Raw genomic sequence first — 6,848 nt, 5'->3', positions numbered from 1 at the left:
GAAAGATCCCATGACAAGATCCAGCAATCTGAGTATTCCATTCTCTTTATTATGAGTGATGATTAAAACCAAAGCTAGACCAGCAAAGTAGAATTCTGGACTTCTGTTGTAACTGGCAAACTAATTTTTCCACTAGGTTCTTAAATCTGTCAGCTGTAACAGTTTGGGTAAAGTTTTCTTGAGAATGAAGCTAATACAAAAGGAAAAGAGCCAAGATACAGAGAAAGAAAGGGGCTCCAGTTCTAATGGCATATTTTTAGACTCCTGGTTCAAGCTATGCATGAAGCTAGACGGCTCATATACTATCCCTTTACATGAACTGGTCCCATTTTGGTTTTGACAGTCTGAATGGACTTGCTCTTATTCCAGCTCCTCCATCTACCTTGAATGTCTTCTTCCTAATTCTTCCTGATGACATTTTTAATGAGATGTTTCACAGATTTGCATGTCATCCATGCACACGGGCCACACTCATCTTCTAGCGTTCCAGTTTAGGTACATGTGCTACCAAATGAACACCTATCCACCTCTTACCCTAATTAAAGGCCCATTGCAAACTTCATTTTCTCTATGGAGCCTCTCCTGAGCACTGGATAAATATAACCTTGCTCATTGTTATGGCATGTGTTTAGATATCCCCCCAAAGCCTCATGCTTTTTCAGTGGTGGCTAAATCTAGAGTATGATTGATTCATGATGGGGCTAGGCCCGAGGGCACTAGGATTAAAGATGTGAGTGCTACCCACCCTAAGTAGTCTGAATAAGATAAAAGGTGCAGAAAGACGCTGCTAAGGTCTCCTTGCTTTTGCTGTCTTCCACAGCCATGAACTGTTGCCCCTCTGCCACCCTGCCTTGGAGCTAGCTGATTATGGACTGAAACCTCTACCAATTGTAAGCCAAATAAACCTTTCACCTTTTAACTTTGGGTGTTGGGTATTTTGTCTCAGCACTGAGAAAAAAGTAATCAAGACACTCATTTTTGAGCTTTATATCTTATTTCTACTTTTCTTATCATCCAGTGCTATGCTTTGTGCCTTATAGTAAGTGCATTAAAAAGTTTGTTGAGTTAAAAATAGTTAGTGTGGAAAGATTTACTTTTAATAAGTATATCTGAGTGCTTGCTTTGGCAGCATATATATTAATTAGTGTATCTTGGATGAGGTCACTGAGGAAATGGAAAATGTTTCAGATTGAAGCATGCTTTCAGCTACCTTATGAAGTTAATTCTAGCACCAGCTGTGGTGGCCCAATGTGCCAAAGGCTGAGGCAGGAGGATCACCATGAGTTCGGGATCAGCCACATAGTGAGTTCAAGGCCATCCTGAAGCTATATAATAAGACTATCTCAAAAAAAGAGAGAGAGAAGTTAATTCTAATTTTTTAATAAAATTATTTTTTTAAACTTCCAAAAATGTTGCAAGAGTAATGCAGAGTTCCTTTTCCCCTTGTACCCAGATTTCTCAGCTAGCTTTGGCTATATTTCTGCTCTCCTCCATAAAACACACACATGAATTATTCTAGTTCTTTTATGAGTCTCTTTTGACAACAATATGTATATCCCCAAAATGGACCCAGATATTCTCTAATATAAATCTAGTGCTCCCATCTAACTTAGGTTATCAATATCAATATAGCTCTACCCTTCCTTCAATCCGCAAGACTCATCCAATTGTTATTCTTTCAACAATGTCTCTGTTTTCTTTCTAAGTCTGAGATCTAATTTAGCATTATGCATTGTACTTAGCTATACTGTATTTGAGCTCCTCGGTTCACTTTGGTCTTTTCTTGAATTTGACAGTGGAAGATGACTAGATTTTTCATTCCATAGGATGTCCCTCCTTCAACCTAGCTTCACTCCATGGCTCCTTATGACAGACTTGGGCCATGTATCCTTGGCAGAGATATTGCAGAAGCAAATGCCCCATTCCTCTCAGTGCAGTCCATGGCAAGTCATCTAACATCACCTTGTCTGGCCCCCAATAACACTAAACCTTGAGGACTTGATCACATTGCTTTCTGTTAGTTTCCCCCTTGTATTTTTATGATTGATAAATATTTTATGGTGATATTCTAAACTAACCCATCTACTATACTTCAAAAAACCTCTACCCAGCTGATTTAACATCCATTAATAATTCCTGTCTGAAACAATCACCATCACAATGGCTGTCAAATGATAAATTTCTATCTTCATCATTCCCCCTATTATTAAGGGGGGTTAATTTAATAATTAATTAAATTGTTCATTATCGACATTTTACTGAAGGAAAAGCAAGTGATCTTCCCCTCTCTCTCTCTCTCCCCCACTTTTCTTTCTTCCTCCTTCACTGTGGACTGAAAGATTCCTATTTTATGCAACAGGCAGTAATCTGTTGCAATCATTATTTATTTTGATGCTAACACTCTTGTAGGTTAGGTCAGTAGGAATCCCTTCAATCTGACTATTTCCTTTTGACTTGTCCTTGTATTCTTTCAATATTTTTTACTTTCTGTTGTCAAAAATGTTTTGGGCTCATCTTATACTTCTCCTGGCTCAGCCTTGGAATCATCCTTTTATTCTATGAAGCCTTGATTCTTTTTAGTGTAAAATTCTATTTTGCAAGCAAGATATGGAACTAAGTATGAACATTGCTACCAGGAATGGCATTGTTTCTAGACCTTTTCAGCAGACCAAAGAAAGAAATATATGAATCTATACACATAAATTCACATCCATATCTAAATATGCATATATATCTAATAGGCATCTATGTTTATTTCTACATCTAAGTATATGTATTTTAAAACAATGCTATGCTTTTACTTCTGAATCTCCAAGTCTAGTCTAACACTTTAGTTTTCTTTCTAGCTCTCTTCTTTCCATATTTCTAATTTTTTTCCCTCATTGTGCTTAATATTGACTAATATTTTAACAAACTGCCAGGATCTTCTCTTGCCTTTGGATTCACCAGAGAGCTCCCAATGTGTTCAAATTGCAGGAACTCAATAAATCAGTACTGTCCTTTGATACCCGGGCTAGGGATAACCTTGTCTTTAGCAAAGAACTGACTAAAGGCACTTTGGGAGGCTGAGTATGTGCTTCACTGTCTGTCTATACCTGGCAGAAGAACCTCTTTAACTGGCCTTACAGGATTCTTAAAATAAGGAATGAAAAATTATTCTCAAAATCTCCTTGTTGTTCTCTACAGACAAGTGCTTTATAAATTCTAAATGTAAGCATTTCTGCTGTGTAGAAGAATTCTTCTTCATCCATCTCATTCTGCAAGAGGTGGAGACAGTTTTTGAGGACCACTGCTGTTCTCAGGTTTCTAAACAGGTAAAACAGCTAAATATGGGTTTAGATGCAACAGCATCAGTCAAAATGTATTGTAAACATCCCTCTACTTCCATATCTTTAAAATTTCTTTTACTTAAATAAATGTAGCATAACAGAAGGAATGCATATAAGCCTATCTTGTTGCTTAAAACAGAGTATCCCTTCAAGTTCGGGGTCAGATGTGGCATGCTGTCTGGTGGGGACAATAGATAACAAGTCAGAAGCGTCTGGGTGGACTTCACCATAGATGGCTCTTTTCTTCAGTTTGCAACATCAGATAAAGTGATGACCTTTCCTGCTAAGTCCCTTCGTTTGGAAGAAGGGAATTGATTTGGTCCTGGAGGTTTCCATAAATGCATCAAGTGACTTTCTAAGCATCACCTGCAGCAGTTAGTGAAGAATCAGGGCTCAATTGAAGAATGCTACCCTTTCCATTTATCTAACAGCTGCTTTCTGGCCTCTAGTTATAGGTATCTTGGACTATGATTATTCATTGTTGACTACATTTCAGCCCATTAAACTTAAGGACACATTCAGACATGATCTGTTTTCAGCCTGTGCAGAATCATTCAAAATAGCTGAGATAGAAAAGAACTTTAGAGATCTTCTTATCTAAGTGCATCCTTTTACAGATGAGAACATTTTATAGATGAAATTTTGTCCAAAACAAATTCCACTCACCAGGCTTTGCTTCTCCTCCCTTGTAATTCATCCTCTGTCCTTTAAAAGTTATGTCTTTGTTAGGGATCAGCTCTGGGTTTACATTTTAAGTTATCACACTTCTTCCAAATAATTTTTAAATGAGAGAAGTGACAAATTAAGCTTCTCCTCTCACTCAGTCCCACACTGTATGCCTGGCATATTGGAAAGTACGATAAAATGACACTAATACTGGCACTGCTATCAACCGACTGTGACCATGGATAGGTCCCTTACCTTTTCTAACCCTTCACTTCCTCATCTTTAAAATGCAAATGTTGGGTTAACACATCTGTTCCTTCAACAAACAAGTATTGAACAAATATAAATGTTCTTGCACTGAGTTTATTTGGTACATGACCTCGGGTAAGTTATCAAACTTATCTGTAATTCAGTGTTCTCATTTCTATAATGGAGAATAATAGATAATGATGATAATAATAATAGCAGCAAGCAATTAGTCACTCATTGCTTTGTTGTGAAGAGTAAATTTGATGACTGTGTAAAGCACTTGTAATAGTAATTGGCACATGTGGCAAGCATTCAGAAATTGCTTACTATTATTGTTGTTATCATCGTCACTATTACTGATATTGCTTGGTGTTTTTTTTGTTTTTGTTTTTCTTGTTTTGGTACCAGGGATTGAACTTAGGACCTTGTGCTTGCGAGGCAGGTGGTGGAATCACTGAGCTAAATCCCCAGCCCACTATTACTGATATTATTTCCCTCCTCCTAGTCTTGACTCAGGATGTTTACTCTGGCCAAGTTCATCTACCTCTCATCTGTAAGTCCAAATTCTATTTGGCCTTTAGGGCCCAGTTTAAACACTCTTCCAATAAACACTCTCTGATTCTAGCCAGCTTTTTCCCTGCAACTCCTCCCATTGATATTGATGTCACCATCTCATTTGCATATAGTGTATATGCATGCATGACCCTTTCCTCTACATTTTTTGATGGCAGGGTTTCCATTTCATCTTTGCTCAGCACAGAACCCAGTAACTTTTAGGGAATTAGTAAATATTGGTTGAATACTGCTTAAAATAGTGGGTCTATATTGGTTAAATAAATAGTTGTGTTGATTTTATAGTAATACAACCAAGAGACTTTTCTCTATGTGTTGTTCATAATACAGTTAATAATATGGTAAAAAAAAAAAAACAACACTACATTAGCAATCCCCAGTGTTATTACCCAGACCAATTCAATAAACACTGTTTGAATTACTTTCCTTTTCTTTCCTTCTTTCTCTTTCTTTCTTTCTTTCTTTCTGTGTGAATGTGTATGTGTGTGTATGCGGTTTTTTGAAACAGGGTCTCTCTATGTAGTCTAAATTTATAATCCTCCTACCTCAGCCTTCTGAATGCTGGAATTACAGTCATGCACCACTAAGCCTGACTGGGGTTCCTCAAATGTGTTAAAGCCTGGTACTCACCTCCCAAACACTCTGATTAGTGGATATGGAGGAGATTGCAAAATTTAGGCTGTACAAGTGATTATAATGTGAGCCAAAATGGGAAAGTTCAAGTGTATATTACCTCTAACAACATTGTCAAGGTTTCTTCCTCAAATGAATAATTAGTTTCAATTAATAACCATATAGATTGGTTGCAAAGTTTTTTGCTTTTTTATGTTCATCAAAATAACACTATATTTCCACAGCAAAGATCCTCAATAAATGATATCAGCTCTTAAGAAAGAATATAAGGGGTGGAGGAATCAAAGGGAGGGTAGGGAAATAGGGAAAAAATAAGAACCAAGATACATAACATAAAGATACAAGTTCCCAATGATAATGTAAATTTATTGTATACCTAAAATGTAACTATAAAAGAATTTAAGGGGAAAAAAAGAAAGAATATCTTGAAAAGAACAATGATCTAAATGACAATAGACACAGGTTCTAGAATAAACTTGGCCAGATAGGTACAAACTTGAATTACCTACTTTGTCTTTCTGAGTTTTAATTTCCCCATCATCAAATCTGAGGCAAATATAACAGCAGCATGAAACTAATTTGGTGATTTTGAGTTCAATTTAGCTAATTAGCATTATCTTACCACTGCAATGCTGCTTGATTTTGCCAGATACAAATCTGTCATTGTGAAAATATTTTGGGGGTATCTTGGAAACAGGTTGGGAAAATATTGACTTTAGTGATGCTTTTAAAGGGCAGGAGCTTTTCTGCATTGTTTAGAGTGTTTCACTCAATAACAACAGAATGTACATTTTTCTAAGCAACTTTCTCCCAAATAGACCCTTGCAGCATGCTCAAATAAATATGGAAGAACAGAAATAATCTTTTGTATATAATAATCTTTTGGATCATAGCAGAATGAAATTAGAAAGCAACCAGCAAAAGAAACACAGAAACAATGCGAACATATGGAAATTAAATAACACACTTTTAAATAATCAATGAATCACAGAATAAATCAGGGAAAATATTTAAAAGTTCCTAGAATCAAATAATAATAGCAGCACAACATACCAAAACCTATGTGATACAATGAAAGCAGTTCTAAGAGAGAAATTTATAGCTGTGAATGCCCACATTAGAAAAAGTGATCCCAAATAAATAACCTAATAAACCATCTCAAGATCCTAGAAAAACAAGAACAATTCATACCCAGAACTTGAAGAAGGAAATAAATTATACAGATTAGAGTAGAAATTAAGGAAATTATGACTTAAAAATACAAAGGATTGATGAATCAAAGAGTAGATTCTTTCAAAGGATTAACAAAATTGATAAACCCTTAGCTAAACTTTTCAAAAGAAGGAAAGAAAAAGTTCATACCAATGCAATTAGAAATTAAGAAAACAAAAATCATAA

General features: G+C 36.0%; 1 non-coding gene across 1 annotated transcript; it reads right to left on the bottom strand.

Annotated features, from left to right (window-relative positions):
- Positions 1-417: 417 nt before the first annotated feature.
- Positions 418-519, bottom strand: LOC147825799 (U6 spliceosomal RNA). The gene has a single exon (XR_015440185.1). It is a non-coding gene; the product is annotated as a U6 spliceosomal RNA (small nuclear RNA).
- Between the last annotated feature and the right edge of the window lie 6,329 nt (positions 520-6,848).

Source organism: Heterocephalus glaber, unplaced genomic scaffold (genome assembly GCF_053883595.1).
Source record: "Heterocephalus glaber isolate CG9 unplaced genomic scaffold, H.glaber_assembly_v1.0 deba00001481, whole genome shotgun sequence".
Taxonomy (NCBI): Eukaryota; Metazoa; Chordata; class Mammalia; order Rodentia; family Bathyergidae; genus Heterocephalus; species Heterocephalus glaber.
The sequence above is the reverse complement of the archived record's forward strand: the minus strand, read 5'-3'. Positions and strand labels throughout refer to the sequence as shown.